This window comes from Ailuropoda melanoleuca, chromosome 19 (assembly GCF_002007445.2).
Source record: "Ailuropoda melanoleuca isolate Jingjing chromosome 19, ASM200744v2, whole genome shotgun sequence".
Lineage (NCBI taxonomy): Eukaryota > Metazoa > Chordata > Mammalia > Carnivora > Ursidae > Ailuropoda > Ailuropoda melanoleuca.
This window is the reverse complement of record NC_048236.1, coordinates 7,339,307-7,366,453: the sequence shown is the minus strand read 5'-3', so window position 1 is coordinate 7,366,453 and position 27,147 is coordinate 7,339,307. Positions and strand designations below refer to the sequence as shown.

Here is a 27,147-nt window from a genome sequence, read left to right as displayed (position 1 = left end):
AGGCTCCTCTACTAATTCCTTGCTAATTTGTTATAAAAAGAGCAGATCCATTTCTCCTTCTTGCCCTAATTCACCCCGCTGAAGAGTAATAGCAAAATAGCACCAAGGACATTGCAAATAATCTACCCCATGGCCACAAATTAATGGTAAATTTACTTAAAGGTTGGTTTGCCTAAAAAAGTTAATTTTGGTCTCACCTTTGATTTTAAAAAAAAATTGTTCCACTTATTGTGGGCTTTCTATGTTCCAGACAATGTTCTAAGTATTTTTAAAAATATGTAAGTACTTCCCAATAGGCCTAAGAGGTAAGTACACCCTTATCATATGGAGAGGGAAACTGAGAATCACAGTGTTTATGTAACACAGGTAGCAAGTGACGTAGCCAAGATGAGATTTGTGTAGTCGGGGCTAACCAATTTCCTTGTAGCTAAAAATGATTGTTTTCTCACTTCTAGAACTTTAAATGACATATGCACGCACCTGTGTTTGTGTGTGTGTGCACGCGCACAGGCACGCGTGAGATACGAACGTGAATGTACATGACTTCTTATTTCTATTATCACTTAATAGCTAATATGGAACCTATTTTCTAGATAGGTCTAATTTTTCTCTGCTTTATTAGAGATTAAATGTAAATCAGAAAAGGCATCTGAGATACCCTGATATTATCCTTTTCTCTACTCTCATAAGCTTTATATCAAAAACATTAAGGAATCTACCTCCTTGTCCTTCATAGATGTGCTCAGGTTTATGAAACATAAAAAGTGACAGATTGTTTGTTAAGTCATTTAATCACTAACACATCTCCTCTCTTTCTCAAATAGTGAGATATTACTCCAGCTGCTAGGACAGTTAATAAGCCCATAACTAAGTGATTGAGAGGAGCTGTAATACATCTGTAACTGTCTCATAATGCAAGGTAAATAAGCTAGGATTTATCTCCTGACACTCATAGGGCTGCCAGGAGACAGAAAGCTTCTCCAGTTCTGCCAGATTTGTTTTATGTAAATTTTTCTGGCCCTTGCAGAGAATATAAATTTAGGGGGTGAGGCGGTTGAGGGCTTCAGAACACTTTACTCTTGGGATTCTGCCCCCAGAACAACTCTAAGCATGAAATAATTTAAGGTGTAATATGTGTACAACTTCACAGTAATTTCATCTTTGTCTCTTTCCACCAGGCATTCAGAGTCTTTTCCAATGCATATCTAATTTTTAGACCAGTGTGAAGGCATCTACAATCCAACTTTTGATCACTGGACTTAGAGATATAGTCTCACATTACATTACTTGGTTCAGGTTTAAACTCCTTTTTATGCTAAGTGAAATAAGTCAGCAGAGAAAGACAATTATCATATGATTTCTCTCATCTATGGAACATAAGAACTAGGATGATTCGGTAGGGGAAGAAAGGGATAAAGAAAGGGGGGGTGATCAGAAGGGGAAATGAAGCATGAGAGACTATGGACTATGAGAAACAAACTGAGGACTTCAGAGGGGAGGGGGTGGGGGAAGGGGATAGCCTGGTGATGGGTAGTAAGGAGGGCACGGATTGCATGGTGCACTGGGTGTTATACGCAACTAATGAAGCATCGAACTTTACATCGGAAACCAGGGAACATAATATAATAAAAAAACATTTTAAAAAATTTTAAAAATAAACTCGTTTTTAAACTGGATCCTTTTTCTCACCTTCAACCTCTAGCTGAGGGTTCATTCTCTCTGGTCTCTGCAATTTGTATCGTGTACAGTTCTAGGAGTTGCCTAGACTTCTGCATAGCTGTGCCAGGAGCTTAGTCGCTCCCAGTTACCAGCATGGGCGGCCCTGCTCAAAGCGTATCATTGTGTTAGATTAACAGTACACAGGACTGCAGTTCAATTGGGCAACATCAGAATCAGGCTGATTGTTTTCTCTTTTACATTTTTTTTAAAAAGATTTTATTTATTTATTTGACAGAGATAGAGACAGCCAGTGAGAGAGGGAACACAAGCAGGGGGAGTGGGAGAGGAAGAAGCAGGCTCATAGCAGAGGAGCCTGATGTGGGGCTCGATCCCATAACGCCGGGATCACACCCTGAGCCGAAGGCAGATGCTTAACCGCTGTGCCACCCAGGCGCCCCCTCTTTTACATTTTTGTCACAAGGGTAACTATTGATCTCATTACCACTTAGGAGATTGCAAACGTATAGTGGTTCTAGCATGTCCATTCATGGTGATGAAACCTTTCCCAGGTTGTATTTGGAAGTTCTAGTTCAGAATAAGAAGTTCAGCTACATTGTATGTCTATAGTAAAATAAACCATTCTACCCACTTTTATGGAGCAGCTGCTTCATGCCAGGTGCTGTGCTTGTTCTGATACAACTAATACTTGGAGAAATACAAATTACTGATTTTGTAGGAGATAGTTAGTTCTGAAGGGAGGCCCCCAGATTCTTGGAATTAATCCTTCAGCAAGTACGAGTGCCAGCCTTGGCTGAGACACATCGCTGAAATCTTAACCGTCCAAAGAGATTTTGACTTTTTTTTTTTTGCTTTGATAATTAATGTATTTAGCTTTAAATATATATTAAATTATTCCTCTAAATATTTACTACTGTTACATAATTAATAAAAACTAATATTTTACAAAACTAAATCGCTTTAGAATTTAAACTTGGCAAAGGTAACTAGTCAAATTCTTCTAGATATATCAATAACATTGAGTCTCACATGCCTACTTCTCTCAAGTGCTTTTAGCAACATAAGGTCAGATAAAACAAACAAAAATCATGACAATAGTAAAAAAATTGGTTTTCATACATACGCTTAACTTTTACAAAACACTAATACTGTATTCAACTGATTCCTCATACTACACAAATTTATTTTGTGCCAAGTTGGATTAACAAAATCATTTATTTTTGTGATTTCAAAAGAAATGGATTCAAAAGAAAAAAAGAACATTGTTTTGCATTAATGAAGGTTGCAGTATCAGGACTGGGTCACTGACTGTCGTATTGGCTTCCTTGTCGTGGTAACAATTCACTGGTTATGTCAATGGGATTATTTGATCTATTCTTTTACTTGGAACTGTTGCCACCTTCTTCCTTCCCGCTATCCATCTAACTACTCCTAGTCCCAGTGTATTTCACCTCAGTTTTCTATGGCTGCATATGTCTTACTGGAATTATATTAGTGATTTGAGAAGATTTGCAGATAACATTTTTGATATATATTTGCAGATAACATATTTCACGTATATGTATATATATTTGACAATTACAGATTTACAATGCAGCTGTAAGAAATAATATAGGTAATACCACATGCACTTTACCCAGTTTCCCACAATTGTAATATCTTGCAAAGTTATACTTTACCATGACAACCAGGATATTACATTGATACAGTGGAGATACAGAATATTTCCAACACAAGGATCTCTCCTGTTGCCCTTTCATAGACATATCAACTTCCCTCCTGCCCCCAACCCCTTTTTAAACCCTGGCAACAACTAATCTGTTCTCTATTTCTATAATTTTGTCATATCAAGAATGTTAATGGGTGAAGGTAGTCAAAAGGTATAAACTCCCAGTTAGAAGGTAAATAAATCTTGGGCATGTAATGTCCCCCATGGTGGCTATAGTTAACATTACTATATTAATCATTTTAAAGTAACTAAGAGAGTACATCTTAAATGTTCCCACTGCAAAAAAATTAATGATTTCATTCTGTGAGGTGATGGAGATATTAACTAGTGCGATTGTGTTGATCATTTCTCAATATATTGAGTATCTCAAATCAACTTATTGTACCCTTTAAACTTACACAATGTTATATGACAACTGTATGTTAATAAAGTTGGAAAAGGGCGCCTGGGTGGCACAGCGGTTAAGCGTCTGCCTTCGACTCAGGGCGTGATCCCAGCGTTATGGGATCGAGCCCCACGTCAGGCTTCTCCACTGGGAGCCTGCTTCTTCCTCTCCCACTCCGCCTGCTTGTGCTCCCTCTCTCGCTGGCTGTCTCTATCTCTGTCAAATAAATAAATAAAATCTTTAAAAAAAAATAAAGTTGGAAAAAAGATGTTTTTTACAAAAGAATAAAGTGAATATTTATGACATTATTATTCATAAAAAAGAAACACTTTTCAATATATATATTTGAATAAAAGCTAGAATTTTCATTACCAGTTTGGTGAGATAAAATAAAATGCATTACAAAAAACCATTGGAAAATACAGTTATCTGTAATGTTTCCTTCTTTATTTAAAATGATACTCTATTTAAAATTATAGGGACTGAATAATCAAGGACAAATGAATGTCTACAAGGAAGTGGCTTTTCAAGCAATGCTGAATTATATTTATTAGGATTACAACAAAGAGTATGATGGTTATCATCAAGCAAACAGAACTCATCATTCCACACCTTCTGATAGTTAAGCAAGAGCTATTACCTGCCTGTCTGAGATTCCTGAACAGTGACTGTAATAGTATGATCGCTGAACTGAGAATCAGAACACCAGAGCTCTGTCAATAACAGTAACAAGCTGTAAGTATGACCTCGGGCAAATCACTTTACTAATCTGTCCATTGGTGGGAACACTGGATCAGATGACCTCTAAATACCGGCCACTTCAAGCAGAGTTCGTGGTTAAAGTTTTTACATTATTGTGCATAAAAGATGTAAATTTATCACTCATCTAAATGCAGCAGTAAAGTACGTAATTAAATTAATTTAGCTAAAAAAATCAATGTGCGATGATATGTAGAAGGAATCTGTTCCAGGTCCTGTCTTTAGATAGGAGAACAATTATTCAAAGTGGATATCTAGGTGTAAGGACCTCCAGGATCTTACCTGATACAGTCCAGTGAAAAATGAGCATTTGTAAGAGTCACGAAGTATACGGTTCGCCCTTGAACAACACATGTTTGAATATGAGTCCACTTGTATGCAGATTTTTTCAATAAATATTTTGGAAATTTTTTTGGAGACTTGTGACAATTTGAAAAAAACCTTGCAGATCAGCTGCATAGCCTAGAAATACTGAAAAAATTAAGAAAATGTTAGGTATTCTAAAAGAATGCAATATAACATACAAAATATGTGCTAATTGACTTTATATTACTGGTAAGACTGCTGGTCAACAGTAGGTTACTAGTGGTTAAGTTTGGGGAATCAAAAGTTACACACAGATTTTCAATTGTACAGGAAGTCTGCACCCCTACCCCATATTTTTCAAGGGTCAACTGTACTGATGGGGTTCAGGGCAGACAGCCATCAAATGTGCCACTTTTGCATGTGAATTATTCGAGCTGAAATCAATCAAGGACCAAAAGACTCAGGAAGAACCTTTACATACCCCCCACCCTTAAAGGCCTAAAAAGAGGGGTGCCTGGGTGGCTCAGTCAGTTAAGCGTCTGCCTTTGTCTCAGGTCATCATCTCGGGTTCCTGGGATCAAGCCCCACATCAGGCTCTCCTCTTGGTGGGGGGTCTGCTTCTCCCTCCCACTCTACCTCATTCTCTCAAATAAATAAATAAAATCTTAAAAAAATAAAAAATGAAAGACCTTAAAAGAAATAGACAGAGGTCCGGGAAGAAACTATTTCTAGAAATAACTACAAAGATGATGGTTTAGGTGGTGTTGGGCTGAGCTGAGGAGAAGCTCTGCAGGGCTCAGAGATCAAATTCCTGTGTGTGTCCCACTGTCTATATGGTATGGCAAACATTGTTTACCCAACATTTGCTCTTCCCATCTTCCTGTGAATTGTCTTCCCCTTCTTTAAAGTCTCAGACCTCTACCCCCTTTTCCTTAGCTCAGGTTGGCATATAAGCCTCAATTAATTGGCTACTTGTGGGGCACATAGTCTTATGGGGTTCCCATATGTATGTAAATTTCTTTTTCTCCTTTAATCTGTTTTATATCAGTGTATTTTTTAATTTAAATTCAATTAGCCAACATATCATTAGTTTCAGAGGTAGTGTTCAATAATTCATTAGTTGCATATATAACACCCAGTGCTCATCACATCACGGGCCCTCCTTAATGCCCATCACCCGATCGTTTTATGTCAGTTTAATTGATAGAAGAGCCAAAAGAACCTAGAAGGGTAGAGTAAAATTTTTTTCTCCACTATAATACTAATAGATAGTCACAAGTTTCTTTTGGACTGTAAGTTATCCTGGTGACCAGGGAAAGTTTACCTTTACATCTTGCCCCTTTGGTACACTGTCAGATTCATAATAAGCACTCAGTAAATTTATCTCGACAAATAGTTGGGCTGTTCATGGAATCATAAATTGTTAGCACTAAAAAGGACCTCATCCATCATGCAACTACTTATTTATGTGAACTAATAATTCTCTACCTTGGCAGCTAAATAGCAAAAGCTGAAGAGCTTTTTAATACATATGATGTCTACAGTCCACACCCACAGTTTCTGATTCTATTGATTTGGAGTGGGGCCCAGCACAGTGCTTTGTAAAAGCTTTCCAGGTGATTTAGCTAGGGCGGAAAAAGAAAACAGATCTTGCCTATTGCCATCATTTTTCGAGGAGCCACTCACAGAGTTTTGAGGTGACCAGTGTATGCGTGTTCATGGCAGAACACAGCCGGAATCTGTTCTGACTGGTGGAGCAGAGTCTTTACATTCAGTGGGTGATTTCTACAGGAGTGGATTTTGTACACAAAAGGCAATTGACTTACACAAATGTGGAACAGATCATTAAAAGTTGATTAGAATACTTTTTTTTAAATTGTAGACAAAGAGCATGGAATTCCTTTTTTAGCATTTGGATGATTTAGACCTGTCACTCATTCCATTGTGGGCTATTTTTTATCTAAAGAAAGGCTTCCTGGTGGTAATTAGTATAGTCAGTAATAAGATAATTTGGGGTTTGACCCCCTACCTCCACAATTACTGTTTGTACTTGGCCATGTTGCTCAAGTATTTTATTTTACTTATTTATTTTTTATTTATTTTATTTGACACTTTTGGGGTTTTTTTCAAGTATTTAAAAGTGAAATTTCCTCATCTGTAAAATCAAATAATAGCATTGCCTCCACAGAGTTATTGTAAGGGTTAAATGAGATCATATCTTTTAGAGAAGCCTCGATATAATCCTTAATAAAGAGAAACCATTTTATAGGCGGTACTTTTACTGTTTTTTTATTCTCTTCCTTGAACCAGAAAATAGAAGCTATTAGAAGAAATTTTTATTAAAAGGCAAAGATGTTGATGTCAATACAAACTTTTTTTTTTTCAGTATTAAACCTACCTCGATTATTTCCCTTCTTGTTTAATCGCTGCAGGAAAGTAAATTCCTGAAATCTCCCTTGATGAGGGAAAAAAATGAGTTTATTTATGTCTGCTGAGAGATCTCGGAATAAAGTAAGGGTAAATATTGAGTCAAAATTAAGGCTGCTGTTTGGTTTTTGTTTTGGTTTTGGTTTTGTTTTAAACCAAAGAAATCCAACCTACACAGCTCTTAGCAAAGTTACCCCAGACCTAACAAAGGGTCTGGAGTTCACAGCAGCGGTTACTTCCTCACTCACTGGGTTACTGCTTCTGTCCCACTGAATCTCATGGGGAAGAAAACCCTAGCAATCAAGCTAGCATGTCAGCAGTAGAGCCAGTTCTGTCTGAAAAGCTTGTCGTTGGTAGCCTCCACCACCGGGGTCCTACAAACACCATACCTTTATTTTTTATTTTTTCATAATAATTTTTTATTATGTTATGTTAGTCACCATACAGTATACCCTTAGTTTTTGATGTAATGTTCCATGATTTCTTATTTGCATGTAACACCCGGTGCACCATGCAATACATGCCCTCCTTAATACCCATACCTTTATAACACCTGTTGAGTGTAGCAGCTCAGGCAAGGGGAGCAATTCCTTGTGGAGGTAACACCTTAGGGGCCAGAGGAACCAGTTAGCAAAGTGAGAGGTGAGGTCGTTCCTTACTTGCCTCAAAGCAGGATATTATGCCAAAAAGCCCTTACTTTCCTAGTCTCATGAAAGAAACAAACAAATATTGGAAAATTTTGAAACAACGAAAAGGTCAAGGAGTGATAAATCACTTTTCCTACTGAAATTTTTAAAAAAGCAAAAGAGGAGAAAAATGTAAAAGGGGAGGAATTACATTAAAGTATGTATATAAATTCCCAATCAACTTGAAAGATAAATAAAAATTAAAAATGAGGCTTCGTTCTTCCTACTAAGAATAAAGGAGACGCATTCCTTCTCTCTTAGAACATTTTCTTTGATAAACTGGTAATTGCAAATTCTTTCTCTGCCCTTCTGAGATGTATGTACATCTTTAAAAAAAATTGTTGCAAGTTTTACAACTCAGGAATGTCTTGCACTGGGAGCAGAAGGTCATCTATTTGAAATGTAAGCATCTGGGGAGATAGCACCCTGTCTCCCAGTTCTGTGAAAGGCTAGGGGCCTAACTTTGTCAGCATCTTGGTTTCTCCTCTGCCCTCACTATTCCTGTCTGACTGACACAGAGCCAAACACGTTTCTAATAATGTAGCTTTGGACACTGTGCTTTAGTACTTCCATTATGGAGTCATCTCAACTTAGACAGCAATTTTTTTTTTCCACATGAATTTTGCCAAACTAGATATCATCCATTCTGAATTAAGAAAATCGATTTTCTTTTTGCAGCCATGTGCAAATAATTTAATTCCCTGCAATGGGGCGCAGCATTCCAATAATTAGCCTAGTGCGATTGGGCTTATTATTCCAGAGCTTGTTTTGAAGCTTGATTTTATTCCCCAATGGGTTAATCATTCCTTCCAGCTCTGTGGCACTCTGTGCTTCTGTACTGAGCCTAACTGATACTCATTGTATTTGGGTAAAGATGTTGAACAAGGTCAGTAATGTTTTTCAGCCTATGGCACGAAGCCTTCAGCCAGGTTGAACAACTTCCTCCTAACACACATATTTTGGGGAACAGTGGTGCCACCAGCTATAAATCTCATTGACTATATTATTTTTCAGCTGATATTTATTCCTTTTCAAAAGTGAAGAAACATGTCCTTTTCCAGCATCTTTCTAAATGAACACCATCCTGCCTATTTTTTCCTGTACCAATAGGAAGCAAATAAGCTAGAAATTATTTATTCTTGATGAAATCCTATTATTGCTAATGATTTTTGTCTTGTGTGATAGGAAGCAGATAAGCTAGAAATTATTTATTCTTGATGAAATCCTATTACTGCTAATGATTTTTATCTTCTGTGTTTTCAGCTGTCTGTTTTAAAATACATTCTAGCATATTTCATGAAAAGATGTCAAGCTTGTTTGTCTAACTACCTTTATTTCCTCTGTCCATGAAAACCGGAATATTTAACACCTTAAACTTCTGCTTACACTATTATTTTTCATGGACTCTGAGTGACTGCCAATGGTGGTTCAGTATTGCAAGTTTAGTATCTTGAAGGACTGGATGTTGAGCTTCACATCTCGGGATTTTTGTCTTTTTCACTCACTGTGGTCCCCCTGGTGTCTAGGACAGAGTTTGGCACCAAGTAGGTGCTCAGATGATATGTGTTGAATTTAAACAGTAGAAAGATGGTGGATGTTGGCATTATGTAGATCTGGGTTCAGATTTGAATTCTTGTCACTTACACTGAAGTGGATTTTTTTAAAGTGGTTTAAGCCGTTGTTTTTATTTATACTGATGTCTATTGCATTGTTAAGATGTTGTTCCTGACCTTTGGCATTGAATATTATTGTGAATTGTGGTAGATATGGACAAGCATTACTCAGATCCCTCTTCAGGAAAGGACTCCCTAACCAGCTATGAGGAACATGAGACTCTCAGCTGTTAACATCCCATCTGCTTCAACTATCAGGCCATGGTCACACTTTTCTTGGGGGCAGCCCCTGCTAATGATGAGCCAGAAGGTGGGAAAAGAGTTTCACCATTATTCTCAATGCAACACTTCTCTAACAAGCCATCTTGGCTTCAGAGTTCTGGTGGGGCTGAAGGGAGACTTTGTCTAGTGTACATTACACCACACATGATGGCCCCTCCTGCCAGGAAATTTCTTTCTTCCTTTCTGCCCCTGACTAACTCATCCTCTTTGAGCTCACAGATAAAGCATCATGACCTTCCTGATTAGCCCCAATTTCCCTGTTAAAAACTCCCATAGCATTTTATCTTAGTTGACTCTTATTTTTGCAATTATTTGATTAATATATGGGCAATTTAACACTTGCCCTTTTTCTCCTTAACCTTTTGCTCCTTAGCTCCTTGTATTGTGTTGGCCTGGCACATGAGTGATAGTTATTAAAATAACCAATAAACATTTGGGGGGGGCTTGGGGAAGTAGTATGTAGATAGTACAAGGGATGTGACCTGATAACTTAGTATACCAACCAGTCATTAAAGCTTTGGTGTTTAGAATGAAATATTTCAACACATTTAAGACCATAGGTTTGATGGTAAAAGATTGTATAGAGGGGTGAGGTGATGAAGATCAAGAATTTAGATAGGACAGTAATAGGAATGAAGGAAAGGAATGGAAACATAAGAAACTGGAGAAGAATATACATTAGAGCCTAGTGAGGATTGAAAGTGAGAGGCTAACAAAGTGTTTTATTACTAGAAAAATGATAGATACGCAAGTTACAGCTAGTGAAGTTTCTCCTTGATGAGCTTTAACCACCTACTGGGTTTTTATTTACCCTGTTATCCTCCGTTGTGCTGAAAATAGCCAGAGAACCAGGGCAATTTAACACTTGTCCTTTTGCTCAAGGCTACATCTAGCAACTTAATTATTTCTTCAGTGGAAGGTAGAAATAGTTCAATTTATTTGCTTGGTGATTTTAATGAAAAACAGGTCATCTTAAAAAGATCTTGTTCTACTCTTCTAAAAATTAAGAACAGAGCAGGCAGTAAGTTATCTATTATACTCTACACCAATTTACTTGTATTTTCAACATGCAACTTAACTTCTTTGAAGAAATACACAAGGCTTAGCCTCTTGAAAGAGAATGATCATTATAAGGTGTACCTGGGACTAATTACTGCTTCATGCACATAAACATCAGCTCACAATTTGCTACCCATGGGCTGGCTTTTTCCCACTCTAAACTTGCTAAATTTTTCCTTTATGTAAGAGTGTAGAGAGAGGAGAGTGTACTGTGACATTGTTAGGAGAAAAAGCCATGTGTTATTTCTCTTTGTAGCTGAAAAAATATTAGCAAGTGTCCAAAGAAGGAAGATAACAAGGAAGGAAATAAGATCCAGCATAGAGAAAAGATTTAAGGAAATGTAAAGAAGATATCATGAATAGAAAAGAAGAAGAAAATGAACAGGAGATGAAATGTTCTGGACGAAATAACTTTTGTCTAAAGAGATCTTGTTAAGAGAGAAGAAGGAATAATAGAATAACATAAGGGAAAAAAGAAAATGGAGTAGGGAGGGATGAGTGAGGAAGAGAGCAGGAAGCCTGGGTCATGTTTAAGTATCTAGTTTGAGTGACCCTGACATTGAAATCTACTGGGCTTATTGTGTATGACCAAAAATCATCTCTAGAGGCACTAAGTGCAATTGGCAACTCATTTAGAAATTGATATCTACTTACGCTACTCAAAAATCTACACATTACTGAGCTACGGGTACTTGGGTACTGACCAGAGTACAGTAGGCACCCCCGCTCCTTATCTGCAGAAGATACCTTCCAAGACCCCCAGTGGACGCCTGAAACCATGGATACTACTGATGCCAGCAGGTTGGGGGACTAGTGGGAGTCCCACAGGACCATCCAAGAAGGTCCTTGACTTTGTGCAGGATGAAAATCAAAAGTAAGACAGCAGGAAGTAAGAGCCAAGTTTATTGAAGATATAGTGAGAGAAAAAAATAGATGGAGCATCTAGGAAACTCAGAAAGGAAATGGAGGATGAGTCTCATCTTCACTTTGGTACTGGGGTTTTTATTGATGATTGTGGTCTAGTGCACATGTCCTGTCAGGTATTCAGAAACTCGTCAGAACAAGGACAGGGTTTGGGATCCATCGTAAGTCATTTATTCCCTAGAGCCAGTGGTCTGGAATATGCAGATTATGACCTTGCCTGGTCCTTTCTTAGATGTTATCTATTGTGCTCAAACATTCCAAAGAAATCATTAACTCCTTGTTCCTTACAAGGAGGACAAACTTTATGGCATGTGAAGACAGGGTGCAGGTCCTAGCAAGAACAGAAGCAGGAAGGAGAGCAAAGAGCAGATTTTTATGGAGTCCTTCAGTTTCTTTATCTCACTACTGAACCCTATATATGCTATATTTTTCCTATACATACATAACTAAGATAAAGTTTACTTTATAAATTAGACACAATAAGAGTTTAACGACAATAACTCTTAATAAAATAGAATAATTACACCAGTATAAAAGTTATGTAAGTAGTCTCTTTCAAAATATTTTATTGTCTTGTATTCACCCTTCTGATGATGATGTGAGATGAGAAAATGCTTATGTGATGAGATAAAGTGAGGTGAATGGTGTAGGCATTGTGATGTAGTGTTACATTACTACTGACCTTCTGATGATATGTACGAAGGACGTTCATCTTCAGGACCACGGTGGACCATTGGTAACTGAAACCTTGGAAGGTGAAACTGTGGATAATGGAGGACTATTGTTACCCTCTAATTAGAAAAGGGATGGAAAATTTCAAGAGACATAGAATTGTGCATTTTGGAGCAGAGAGTGAAGATGGAAGTCTGCTACCATTTAAGATTACTGAAGCCATGTCCTCTTTCCCAGATGAAGCACGGAGCCCAAAGGCTTTTTCATCATGGTGTCTAAGACAGTAAGCAATAGTCTCAGGGCACTTGAACAAATGAGAATGGGCAACCCTGCTGAGAGGTTGTTAGAGTGTTGAAAGTTGGTTTAACATGGTTTTATCCAGAATTCAGTGTTTGAATTTTCTCTGTAATGTCACAACAAGTAGCAATGCAAACTGCTTGAACACCTTTGGCATCAGGACATTTATGCAAATTTAAGTAAATTTGAGGTGGTCATTTCCATTTTTGGAAAGCTTGTTAATTACCTCTTCCACTGACTGAACTGCCATGTCCTTCCCTATAATTCACATTCATTTCTTCTAGTTTGACCATGTGTGCCCACACTGAACAAATTTGTCTCTATGTCTTTTTTTTCTCTCACTTTTTCTCACGTTTTTCATATGATATGGAATGGACAAAATCCCGGTCACTCTTTGTATACCTTGTGTCATCTTATTTAGCACCTTATGCTATAGGCTCAAATTCATGTGTTTGTTATGCATATACCAGTACAGAGGACTTAAACACTCAGTCTTCACACCTGAAATCCTACTGTAAGATATTTCTTCTAAAAAAATTGTTGTTATAGTTTTCTACTATATTTGCAAACAAAATAACAAACACAGGCTTCCTTTGCTCTTTATTAAAATATGAATATTTTTAATAATGCAACTTAGTTTAAACTCCAAATAGTTACAATTTCTGTATTTTAATTTTTAAAACTACAGGGAATATCATATGTCTGCTTAAAATAATCAAAGCCGTATAAGACTAGTTTATGAATTTAAAAATTGAATGTATCATGCCTCTATTTGTATAATACAAAACTAAAGGATATAAGAAATTTTAGGCATGATTTACCTAGACGTATGCCACATAAATGAGCAAAATGCATAAATTCCACTAAGTCTTTTTTTTTAAGTTTTTGATTCAAATTCTAGTTAGTTGGCATACAGTGTAATATTAGTTTCAGATATAGAATTTAGCTATTCATCACTTACACACAACACCCAGTGCTCATCAGGAATGCCCTCCTTAATACCCATCACCTATTTAATGCATCTTCCCACCCACCTCCCCTCCAACAGCCCTCAGTGTGTTTTCTAAAGTTAAGAATCTCTTTTGGTTTCCTTTCCTTTTTTTCCCCCCACTAAAGCTCTTAAATAGGGACTTTCATGAGGTACCTCCCTCAGTAACAAATGAAAGGGAATGAAAAATGGTGACAGAAAAAGTGTTTGCTAAAACTGGGATAAAGGAAGAACAACACTGAAAAACGGGAACATCCATTGTGTTAATTTTGAATGGAAGATGATTTAGGTACTGGTAAGCACTTTTTTTTAATCCCTGCCTTTTCAAACATTTGTGTAATTTACCAAATATGAAATCAGGAAGACACTGAAAAATTGATGAAGATAGACCACTGTTTTGCTAGAGAAACCACTGATTATTAGAAACAGCATGCATATCATTATGGTTTCTTAATAAAAATGAAAACTGTATATTTTCAAATTAAATATCTTCTCTGATGGCTACTTATTTGGTATGTCACAGACAGAATTGCAACAGATAAAAAAAATGGAAATTAGTCCATATAAATTAGTTGTTTATTAACTGACTAAAGTATTTTGGGAGAGCAGTGACAAGTGGTTTTATTCTGATTGCTTCTGTAAAATAGCTGAGGAAAGAGAGCCAAAGAAACACAACAGGGCCCAATTGTTTTGTTGTTGTGTTTGTAGCTTTTTGTTATTTTTAAAGCCCATTTTCTACTTTATCAAACATTAATTTACATACAATAAAATTCACCTCTTTCAATTTTCTAGTTCAGTGAGTTGGAGGAATATAAACATCCATGAAACCAGACCATCAAGATACCCAACGTTTCCATCAACTTGAAACGTAGGGGTCATTGTAGGTGTCAAAAATTTTGAGAGATGATTATATGATTTTATATTTGCTAAGTAAGCAATCATTTGAAAAAATGAAGTTTAAAGAGTGTGCTTGCCGGTCCCCAAAGTACTTTTTATAGAAAATTCCTAAATATTTTAACCAAACCGAGTGCATGGTGGATCTGAGTCTGCTAGTGGAAGCAATACTCTAGAGACATGTAGACTAAATGCACATCACCATGGTATCACCATTCTGTTGGTATAAAATCAGATCCAGGCCCTACAAAAGCAAACACTAAACATTACAGTGAATTGCAAACACTATTAGATATTACCATCCTAAAATTCCAAAGGACCAAACCTGTCAAAGAAAAATTGCACTGGACAGAGTTCAGCACTTAAGGAAGACTTTACCAAAGCAGTTGTAACAAGGGAGAGAGATCAGAACTCAATCTGAGCTCCACTCTACAGAAACATAGGGCAGGGCAGGAGAGTTTTAGAGCTGGGGGAAGGGGAGGCCATAGGCCATCTGCATTTGCTAATTGGCCTTACCCTAAGGGAAAGTAAACTTTCTCCTGTCTTCATGACAGAAGGTAGTTTTAAAACTTGGAGTGAAATATCCATAGAAGTTAAGTTCTTACCCTCTCACACACTGGGGTGAAAGGGAGATATTTTTCTTGATTGATAACATGTCAAAAGGATGGTTCCCAGGTCCTTGAGAAAGATAGTCCTGGTATATAAAACAACTAGGAGGCTTTTGAAACATTTGCATCTTAGAGGGGCAGAGAAAGAATATCCAATGACAAGCTTTCTAAGGTAAATGCTCTGAGAAAGGGGAGAGGGGAGGCCTAGGATCTGGGAGAAGCCTGTCTGAAGTTTAGTCAGGCTGAGGGGAATACTTAGTCTCTCTTGGTCAAAACTGGCCTTGGAGTTCTTTAGGAGTTCACCTCCCTTTTTGTTCTTAATTTGCTTTCAGCTGAAGGTCAGAACATTCTAACAATCCCAGAATGCTTCTAACATTTCTACACCTAAGAGAACTGGCTCAACTGTTCCCAATCAGCAACGGAAAAAGGAAATTATTTTCTTCCTTAGTCCAATGTTTATTTTCTGCCTCATAATTAAACTTTTCGGAGGATGACTGATGACAAAAATGTATTTTCTTTCTCAGAGAAATCCCAAATCGATCTGTCATCACTGTGAGATAGTTCCCAATGACCCAGAAAGCATAAACACTGTGGTATATTTTACAAGTCTAGGCTGCTCAGCCTTCGAGGACAACATTGCAATTAGAATCATCAGAGTCAAACCAACGAAATCCTTTTTTACATACTTCTTTCAGTACCTGTATTCTCGATCTCCAGTGAATAATAATTTCGTATAAGAATTTTAGAAACTATCAAGAACAAGGAAAAATTGTAGGCAATTGCAAGTTATCATCCAGGTTTAGAAAAACAAATCTGTAATCTAATGCATTACAATTCTGTCAAAACTTTTCATTTTATTAAATTCATTTTGGAGCATCAATATTGGGATTTCTCCACTGCATATGAAGATTTCCCCAAAATAGTGAGTAGGTACTTACTTGTATTACTAAAAGAACCCTCTCAAAACAGAAGAGTCTTCCCCAAAGGCAAATTTTAGTTTATTTCCTGGTTGGCAGATACTGCTTGACATCCCCTAAATGTTAGTTCTTTTGCAGTCTAATAAAACCTTTACTATCCTATCTGTACCAAGTGCCCTGCTGCAATTAGGTTATGATAATTGACCAGCATCTGCCCTCTTCCCGTATTCTTTCAGGTAATTCGGTTTGGTGATTGCCTACAGCTGCTAAGACTGAATTTGGAATGTGTTCTGTATCTAGGAGCATTCTAGTAATTCCCATTAGCATTTAAAATTAATGTTTTGAGGCTGTTAGGAAAATAGACAACTCTAAATAATGAAGGATTTATATTTCCCCTGATATATACAAAGAGTTATATTCCCTGGATGTGGCTATATATCTCCTGTCCAGGTTGATCATTGTTTGTGTGTATTACAAAGAGAAAAATATTTTAGGCAAATGCAATTTTTCTCTAATTCCAGAACCAAATTTAAAAAAAAAATGAATCAAAGAAAAAAAGCTATATTCTTTGAAATTCAAAATCAAGTAACATCCTAACAGGATACATGCTTTAATTCATCAGAATTCTAAGGGAGAAAATGTTCATTTTAATTACAGGAAGCTAATATCAGATGTAGCCTATGACTGGACATTAAATTTGGTAACCGACAACAAATAAAAGAGATTGTTTTAATCTTAAGCAAAAGTTTATTGAAAATCTGAGGTTGATCACAATAATCCCCAGAGTAAAGTAACCATGAAATAAGCTATTTCATACAGGATATAACGGAGCAAACCAGAGAGCTCAATCTGCAGGAACATCTATGGTTTAAATGGTGCTATTTTCTAAGCGTAATGAGGAGAGAAATTCTTCCACCTGAAGAGTACTGTCAGGTGCCAGTAGCAAATTAGGTAACAGAACTATTTAATGAGGTCACAGTGGAACAGAAGAAGGTATTCAAGCAGAGGGAACACAAGGGCAAAGGCCATGGGGGAGTAAAAAGCTAAGTGTTTTTGGCCATCACATTGGAAGACTCATGTGGTCCAGTGCCATGAGTGAAAAAAGAAAGTGGTGAGAAATAATATGAAAGGGGTTGACAGCAGAGGCCAGAGCTTTCAGAGGCCCACGTGAGTACGAAGGCATAATCCTGATTAGGTGTCAGTGTTAGAGCCTCACCAGGTGAGCACTGTTACAATAGTCTCCCCTTATCCAAAGTCTCGGTTTCCCTTTCAGCAGCTTTCTTGGGGTCAACTGTTGTCTGGAAGCAGAAGATAGTCCTCCCGGTGTATGGTCAGAGGGTCAGGAGTAGCCCTACGCTACGTCCCAGTGCCCACGTCCTTCACCTCACTTCGTCTCATCGCACAGGCGTGGTATCCTCTCACCTCATCGCAAGAAGGGTGAGTACGGAACAATAAGATAGTTTGAGAGGGAGAGAAAGACCACATTCACATGTTTTATTATAGTATATCATTATAATTGTTCTATTTTTATTAATTATCATTGTTAATCACTTATTGTGCCTAATTTATGAATTAAACTTTATGCTAGGTATGGATGTACAAGGAAAAAACGAGTGTGTGTGCGCCTGTGTGTATATATGTATATGTATATATATAGGATTCGGTACTCTCCATGTTTTCAGGCATCCACTAGGCGTCTAAGAGGGTATCTTGCACAGTGGGGGGACTGCGGTATGAGGGAACAGCTGGGCAGGTCATGCTCTAGAGTCAGCCGGCAAGAATAGTGGAATATATGTGTGTTAATAGCTGTCGTTTTTATGGGAAAGAAATGAACATTTGAAAGGTTTAGGAAAAGGGCAGAAAAAAAGCACATAATGTGTTCTTGTTAAGTTAGGGGGAACCTCTAGAAAAAAAAACATCGTGTGTAACTTTTAAGCTATTAGAACAGATTTCAATCTATGCAATGGATGTTAGGAAAGAGAAGGAAGAGAAAGGGGAGAAAACAACTAAATGATAGTAAAATTAGGTTACATGGAAGATATAAATCTCTAGGTGATGTTAGTGAAAAATAGTTGAGTAAGGACATCGAAAAATTCTCCTCTCCATAAAAGCAACAAAAAAATCTTGCAAAAATGATCAGAATAGACTTTATCAGAACTCTGGAAGTCAACCAGAGGCTTGCTGCCATCCAAGGAGCATTTATTGAAGAAAAATGACTGAATCACGATAAAAACAGTGAGCACTGTGGTGTTTTAACTAGCCTGATTTACGTCTCCTGCTTTCAGTTTTTTCAATAGCCTCAAAAACTAATAGCCAACATTTGTGGTGAAAGCAAGCTGCGTGAAAGCCGCTGGAGGGAGCAGAACCAAATTTGAGCTTGCTAAATGCCTCATTCTCAGAGAATTATCATTATTTGACCCCCCCCCCCACTGGGTCCCTGGAAGACCCTAGATGCAATGCTGTCTGTGTTTGGACACAGAACTCACCCCTATGAAATGCCTTTTCCTCCAGGGTCAAGAAGAAGGGGTAATGGAGGGTAAGATTTTGTCAAAAAAGAAAAAAAACGAATGCGTTTTCATCCCACCCTGCTGGGACCACAGTTACAGTGATCAGGGAAGCTCTCCTCTCTCTGTGTTTTAGGTTCCTATGAGTCCCTGTTGGTGCTGCCGAAAGACTGCTTGCAGGCTGAGGTACTAGAGAATGGAGGAAGAAAAATGAAAGAGAGTTCCTCCCTGGTGCTTCTGAGTGTTAAGGAATCCCTTTCTTTCTCCTTAAGCCAGAACAAAAGTGCTGCTCTTAAGGCTCTCCCTAGACCCTGATGCCCACTTTGGGTTTTAGCATGTGTTGAGTGGAAGCCTCAGGGTTCTGGAGGAAAGATAAAAACAGTAAACACACCATTGGCCCAGTGGTACTTAGAAATCTGCTCTTCTTCACCTACCTGCCTACCATTATTTATTTTGTCCAGTGTTTTCACATTGCTGTTTCATTCTCTGCAGGTTTCAGGATCCCATTCAGTGGGAGAGGCAGGGCAATGTGTGTTTACTTCTCACCCAGAACCAGACCACAATCTATTTTTCCTTCTTTCTTTTTCTGGCCCACTTCAGTTATTCAGTCTGGTCATCTTGGGCATAATTTTTTATGTGTTTGTTCTGAAATGAGACAGACAAAATGGTAAAGAGGAAGGGGAAAAGGAGTGTGTGGGGGGGTTAAAGTAAGAAGAGGAAGGAAGGAGCGATCTCCTATAGATTTTCTAAAACATTTGGTGTCTAGAAACATTATACCATCTATATGACAGATGAAGTGAAGTTCTCATACGATAATGGGCATTTAAAGGAAGAGGAATTGGGTCATAAGCTTAAAACTGTGTTTTGTCTTTTTCTTCTTGTCCAACTGTTACGTGTAGAACTGTGTGATTTATTTATATTTGGGGATGTCCAATAATAGATCTGACATCTCAAGTGTCAATTTCACTACAGAAATAAAACAGTTAGTGGTTGACCATCACACACTGCTAAATGATAAAGGTGTTTTCTGAGATTTAAGTTGTCTGGAAGTAAAGGATGTTTCCTGGCCTTTCCAGAAGAGGACCTGTCCTGTGCTTCAATCTCACTCCATTTATACAAGTCAGGGATTATTAAGTAAATTGATGGATTAGTTATCCAAAGGTTTGTAGGCATCTGAATTCTATTCACATTCATTTTTGTCAAAATGAAAAAGGTATATTTTTCTTGGAAATTGGGCTGGTTGTTTTGCTTTGTAATAAGTTTTATAATTCTTTCTGGTTTTTATGTATGGAAGATCAGTATTTGGAATGAGACCAGAATTCTGCTTTGTCCTGTTCTAGTTTCAGCTGGTTGATGCAGCTAACTTACCGTGAATGTAAATTATGCACTCTGAAGACTGAGAGGAGCAGATGATGTATTCATTTAAGTATTATTTCCATTTTGACTGCATACAAAAGGGGTAAATATATTGGGACATATATTTTGAAGTATATTGAAGTAAGGAATCATTCCATACTCACTGTAAATGTAGGGATGCCCAGGGATGTTTGGAAGCTTTCAGGATAGATTCCTTAGTCATTTATTTTTTGAGAGAAATCTGGAAAGAAATTCTTCTGAGCCAGAATGGAAACTGTAAGCTTGGTTGATGCTATATGCATTATGGGGTAGGCTATAAGCTTAACCTAGAGAAGGACCCATGTTGACTATAGAGTATTGTATGTGACTCAGATTACTTGCCAACCAAACTCTCCCTGAATCATCCTGTGTCCTCAGGAGAGGATTCTTCGGAAAAGACAAAAAGAGCCGCATCTTTAGTATTTTTGTAAGATCTGAGTATTCTAGAAAACATAGCTTTCTCAGCCACTTTTATAAAAAGAGGTTGATGATATTTGCTCTGCCTCAAAGAAATAAATTAAGATGTAGAGGGGAGGAGTAGGGGGACTTGTTTTGAACCACAGAGAGCAAGGAACTGTGAGAATGATGTCGGTGTGGCAACTCTTGGTTGGGTTTCCACAAAGCCAACATCAGGATCAGAAAAAGAAAAATGGTAGATGCCATGGGGCAATCAGAAGGCTGGTGATCACCTGGAGACGACCTCTGGAGGCTTCCTGAACTAGCTCAGAAGAATGCCAGCTCTGCAAAAGTTCTCCTAACTGGGGCCAGAAACAGAAAAATCTCATTTTGTCATTGTTATGAGACTTCTGTATCTGCAGACTGGTTTCATATGAGAAACATGAGCTATTTATGTGTTTCTTCTCCTTTTACCTGAAAGAATGGGATAAGATTTAGAACTTATAAAAATTGAAGATATCACTCAAAAGCACAAGTAAAAATTTTGTGATATAATGTTTCCATCACTTTTTATGCCCCGTTACAATTGAAGATTTGCATCAGCAAAAAGAAATAATTATGATAGCAATAAAGTCAAAAGGCAGAGAAGCATTGTAGATTAGAGGTGACAGCATAGTTTCATGTGCTACATGTGGATATAAGGAGACACAGCTTTGATTCCTATTCCTGTTCTAACCTGATCCTATGATCCTAGCAATTTCTTTAAAAATGTTCGCATCATCCTATTGGCTCTATAAAGCTATTCATGATCAGCTATGAATAAGACTGGGCTTTTCGTTTCTGGAAAGAATGTTTTTAAATGTTCTTAAAGGTTTTTAGATATAAATATTACTTTTTCCTCTCTCTTTAAAATTTTATTAATCTAGGATGTCCTACACTTTGGGAAACTTTATAACATGTTATTAAGAAAAAGCATGTTAAAGGGAATTTCAGGATATCTGCCTTCTTAACTGAAATTTCATGGAAGGGGATCTTAGCCATTATGTAAGACAGCGATTTTCAGTGTGGGAAGACGGGTATCAGAATCATATAGATGGTCCTATTTCTGGACAGAAGACAGTGGACACACAGGGCATTCCTACTGATGTAAATTGGTTAATCACCCAAAACAAACAGTTTCCAGAATACTAGTCATTGACTGAAATATTTCAGATAACTGTTTTTCTGATATTGGTGCTGGTTCTGCCAGGAATGTGGGCACAGCTCCAGATGCAAGAGTAGACAGCTGCCTAAAACCACATGGCACCCATGAAGCAAGACAGCTTAACAATGGGGGTTTCTTCACTAATGTTTATGTAATTTGCATGGCGATAAGCATTCTGAGATATTTGAATAGAAACACTGTTATCAGCTTAAAACCAAACACCCGCGTTGAACTGCTCAGACTTGTGATTCCCAAATAAGCATAGTATTGGAAGAGCTAAACAATGGGAATGACTTGGTGCAAATGAATTCATCAGCGTGCTGGATTAAATGCTCCAATGCCAAGACTGTGAGCTCCGTGAGAGCACAGGCCAAAAGTCTTCACTTGTGTGGCACCTTCGGTCACCGTTAATCCCTGAGTTATTGAGGATACACTAAAGTCCAACAGTATGCTAAGCATGGAAATTGCAGTGAACAGGTTAATGTGAAACGTCTGCTTAGCGCAGCGTTGACAACAAGGTAAATTTTAATAACCTTTTACTAAGTGGAACTCTCTGTTTTCCTTCCCTTCCTTCATTCTGCAAGCATTCATTTTTTCATTGCTGTTTCGTTATCAGTGATTGTATACCTGTTGATGCAAAATGAACAAACCTTTTAGAATGTCTTTTAAAGAAAAGGGAAGAGAATTTTATTGGAGCCTAAGTGAGGACAGCTGCCCGGGATACACAGTCTTCACACAGGAAGAGAGTGTTCTGGAGAAGGAATGTTTAATACAGGGTTATATATGGTTTTTGTTACATTAAGAGTTACCAATCGCCATGAGGAAGGACATTCCAGAAAATTACAAACTTATTCTTTTAGTATGTGCAAGGTTGCAGGCTCCAGAGGTATGGGAATAATAGAATTTAGGGGGGTTTTTACTCTTATCTTTAGTTTGAAATGTTTCTTTTAGTTATTTGCTAATGAAGCAGGGGCACAGTGTGTGCAGAAATAGAGCTCACGCTCTGAAGTTTGGTGAAGTCATTCTGACCTTGGTAAAAGTTAAAGTGTAGCTTGCCTGGGAGCCCACAGCACGGCCCACACACATTAAAAGTTGAAAATTTGCTTTATCATATCTAATTTGTACATTTTGAAGTCATATTTAAAGGTAGTTCTGCCTTAGTTGTTTGGCTCTTTTTAAATACATTTCCTGATCTTTACTCATTACCAAGAACATTTTTATAATGTGTGGTGAAAGGCTTAACATCCTTTTCAATCATTGCCTTTCTTGAGATATTATATTACATCCTGACTCATTTACCATTTTAGTTTTGTTTTAATCAGTAGCAAATCTTTCTCCCATTCTCCTTTAAATCTACATTGTAACAAGAATCACTAATTTAGTTTGTAGCCATTGTATTCTGTTTTCTATAAAATAGAAGCCCCTGGCACTAGGATTTTGTCTTTATGATGAGCTATCTTCCATTGGATAGATTGCATTTGCCTTTTTGTCTTTTTTGCATTCCTTTATTGTCAGAATTAGTGATGTATCTATCTTTCTGTATATTTATTTTATCTTCCATTACATCAAGAACAGATGTTATGTACTTTTTAAAAAAAATACATAATTTGAATAATATCATCTATTTTTTTTCCTGACCTTCAATAGTGACATTTGCTTTCATACTATCTAGTGAGATTGTGTTTATTTGGTTGTAGTGTATTATCTAAATAAGTATACATTAAATCTCATTATTTTGCAAGGAAAACATGGTCTTAATATACTTAGCGTGTACTCAGATTATGATCTGTTTTTTTCTTTTTGTATTGTCTTCACAGTTTCTCATGTACTTTGTGCTGCTATTTCTGGTTACCATTGAAATGGTTGGTGAATCATTGATTATCATAAAAGAGAGGAGTAGTTCATACATATCAATATTCTAGGGCCTAATTGCTTTTTATAGATAAACATTACAATTTGAGTGATTCTAAACCCTAATTAATTTACACTGTCAATGGTAAACTCCTGCCGTCATAGATAACCTGGGAATATCACTACTGATCATGGGATAGAAGAATTAAAAAAAAAGAGAGAGAGAAGAAGGGCACCTTTAAACCAATTCTCGTAATCCCCTGAAATTAAATGGTATGAAATTAAATGCATATGTGAAGGCATACCATTTATGGGCAGAAGGACCCTACTTTTCAGTAGATTCTTAAAGGTGTCCTTGATCGAGACAAACTAAAGAACAACTATTCTAGTTCAACCTCCTACTTTTTGGATAAGAAAACAGCCCATTAAATGTAGTTCCTGAGTTAGGTGCTCACACTTCTGGGTCTGTTGTATGTTTTATTTTCTTTAAAAGAGTTACTCTAAGAAGGAAAAAGTTGCTGTTTATATGTCTTGTAGTTCTTTTAAATATATGGTCTACAAACACATGACCACTTGACCTTAGAACATCAGATGTCTGCAGCCAGGACCAGCTCCTGCGACCCTCTGGGGGTTATAGGGTCAACAATCGTAGTTTACTATCTTCCCAGGATAAAATGATGATGATAGGAAAAGACTCATGGGTCTCATGCACATGCCCCATTGGTGACCATCCTAAGGGAGGACTGGATATCAGATTCTCCTCTTTTCCCAGGGTTTGCTGTTTTTGTTTATTGTTTTTGATTTTTTGATTGTTGTAAGCTATCTCTGTCCCTAGGATCAGCCTAAGGTATAAACTTAAGGTCTTCTCTGGTCTTTTCTAAGCCTTTCCCTCAGTTATGTGTTGTTGTTCTCAAATATGCACTGTATATGCAGTGTTTTTTAAATCTCGTAGTCTTTAATGTCTGATTTTCAAAAGGGGAAAAGAGAAAAAGGGAGTGGAGAAAAAAAGGTGCTGGTCCTTAAAATCCCTTGGGAGCTTCTTCAGCCAGAGAAGGAGAGTTTTGCTACAGTGGATCAAATGCAACAATGGTCCTACTTCTTTCCACCTCTGTGATCAGAAGTAACAATCAGCATCAGAGCACAGATCCTGGATATTTGGAGGACAGGGTCCTTTTTTGCCCGCCTTGGCTCCCACAAACTGAGTACAGTTTGCCCTATGAGCAAGAGCACGGCTGCCTGTTACAGGGCTGGGGTGGGAGATAGTAGCTGCTACTGTGGGAAGAGCTGAAATTGACCAAAACTAATTATCAATTTATTGTCCAGGCCTTTCCCTGGAAGCTACAAAATGGTTACATCAGACAGATTCTGCCAGTGTGATTGTTGTCTTTGTGGACAGACAGATTCTTGGTGATTCTTGCTCTACCATCTTCTGAGAATTCCAACATTGTAACATTTTAAAAAGGTCAATCTGGGGGCTCTGTAAAGAATGGTTTGTAAACACCTGGGGTATTGGTAGGGGACTGGAAGCAGCAGTGCATGAGAAGACTCTTGCAAAAGTCCAAGTGTAAATTACTGAAAGCTTGGACTTAGCAGTAACAGGAATGTTAAAGGAATGTAAGAGGCATTAAATAGACCATGTAAAACATTTAATGAAGCAAGGTTTGGAAGGAAAGAGAGGAATTAAAGATAACACCAAAGAAATGAGAGGAACATTTATTCACTGAACAGAAATGAAGCTTTTTGGAATACGAAAAACAAATTTTATTTAGAAATAAAGAGTTGGAAGTGAGAATCAGGATCCGGGCTAAAGTTACTGAGAAATATCCATTAAGTCATTATAACTAGAAGGGATAATTGATGGCAGTGAGGAGCGGTGTCCTACACGTCTGGCGGCAACAATAATGCCATTTAGTTCATATTTTAAATATATCCTCAGAAACTGAACCAGAACCCCAGGAACTTACTCAGGAAAAAAGGGTTATTGTTCAAATCTTAGTTTTTCCTGAATTTTCTTTTACTTTGTCTTATTTACTAAAATCAAACCAGTACAAATTTATGGGGCACCTTTTAATTCCCAAGAATATGGTAGATAAGCACGGACAATATAACACAAAGTTCAGTCATCCTAAATGTTTATGCATTGATGGGGAAGCCTTATGATTTGCTGCCTCAGAATGGACACTTAAGGGTTAACAGTGCAGATCTCCTCATGTACTCTCCTCCATATTCAAACAGAGGGTAATAGGAGAGTTGCTAACAATCCGCAGAACAGGTATTCAGAAAAGGTTGATGCAAATTGATCAGCTGCATATAACTATGGAAAATAGAACTACTAATTCAAATAATTACCTTAGGGTGTTGGTGTAATTCTTTTACCAAAACCTTAATAAAAATAAAAATAAAAATAGAAGTTTAAATGCTCTTAAACTGAAACTATGTAGCATTCGCTAACATCCTTTCCCTCCCCTGTTTTCCCTGACAACTATTTAAATGTTTCCTTTCCCCTACTGACCTGTGGAAATAGCTTTCTCAGCAAAGTTGCCATTTTACACAAATAACATGGTCTTGCTTCAGAGATTCCATAGATTAAAACAGCTGCTCATCTTCTATTATCTGCGAAGTGGAGCTGGGCTCTGGAACTATTAGAATATCCCTCTGGTTTCTCAGTATGCTGGTGTGATCAGTGGCCTCAACATTTGGCCGCCCAGCATGCCTCCCTAAACTTGGACGCCTTTCCCCATCTTACTTAGCCAATAGAAAAGCCTTTCCTTGCTCATCCAGGTAAGGCAGTGATGAGGAGGTGTCCAGGGGAGGAGGGGAAGCATTGAAATGAGAAGAAATGAGACTTCTATCTGCTCTTACCCCTTTATGTGACACTGCACATACCTTTTAACTCTGTAGATCTCATTTGTTGCTTTACTCCTGTAAAATTTGGAGTTGGGTTGAGCCAAGAAATAATTCATCATTTCTATAAATTTATTTTCTCTGCTGAAATGATAGAAAGTAATACGAATTAAATTTTATTTCTAAAAAGTTTGTGGTACAATGAAATACAGTTATAGAAAACCACTCAGAACAAATTTATAGCTTAAATATCTTAAAATAACTTCTCTTATAACCGCCACCCGGGTCAAGATATTTACTTTTATCAGCTACCCCAATTTCTCTTCATTGTCCCATCTTAATCATACCATTCCTTTTATCCTCCCAAAATAATTACAGGTTTACCCCACTATCTGAAAGTAGAGTGTCCCTAAGAGAACTTTCCTAAGCTGTAATGGTATAAAGCCTATATTCTGCTGACCTGTATGCTAATCAATTTCATTTGTTTCTTAAAGTTTTCTCACACAAATATGTATTCCTGGATGTTATGGGTTTTCCCATTTTTGTCTTTGATATGTCTTCTAAGTCTCATTAATTGGCTTCCCCTCCATCTCTTTTCTTTGTCTTATAATTTATCTGTTGAAAACAGAGCTTGTGGACCTGTGGAGTTTCCCATAATCTAGATATTTTCGATTACACACTGCATATTTTACCATGTTTCTTTTATGGAAGAGAAAAAATAATCTTACCT

General features: G+C 37.4%; 1 long non-coding RNA gene across 1 annotated transcript in view; it reads left to right on the top strand.

Annotated features, from left to right (window-relative positions):
- LOC105241275 overlaps nt 1–27,147 on the top strand; it is a 278,507-nt gene that overhangs the window by 2,985 nt on the left and 248,375 nt on the right. Inside the window, exons 3-4 of the long non-coding RNA XR_002144304.2 lie at nt 4,271–4,526; nt 17,497–17,660. This is a non-coding gene — a long non-coding RNA (uncharacterized LOC105241275). The remainder of the gene's footprint in view (nt 1–4,270; nt 4,527–17,496; nt 17,661–27,147) is intronic.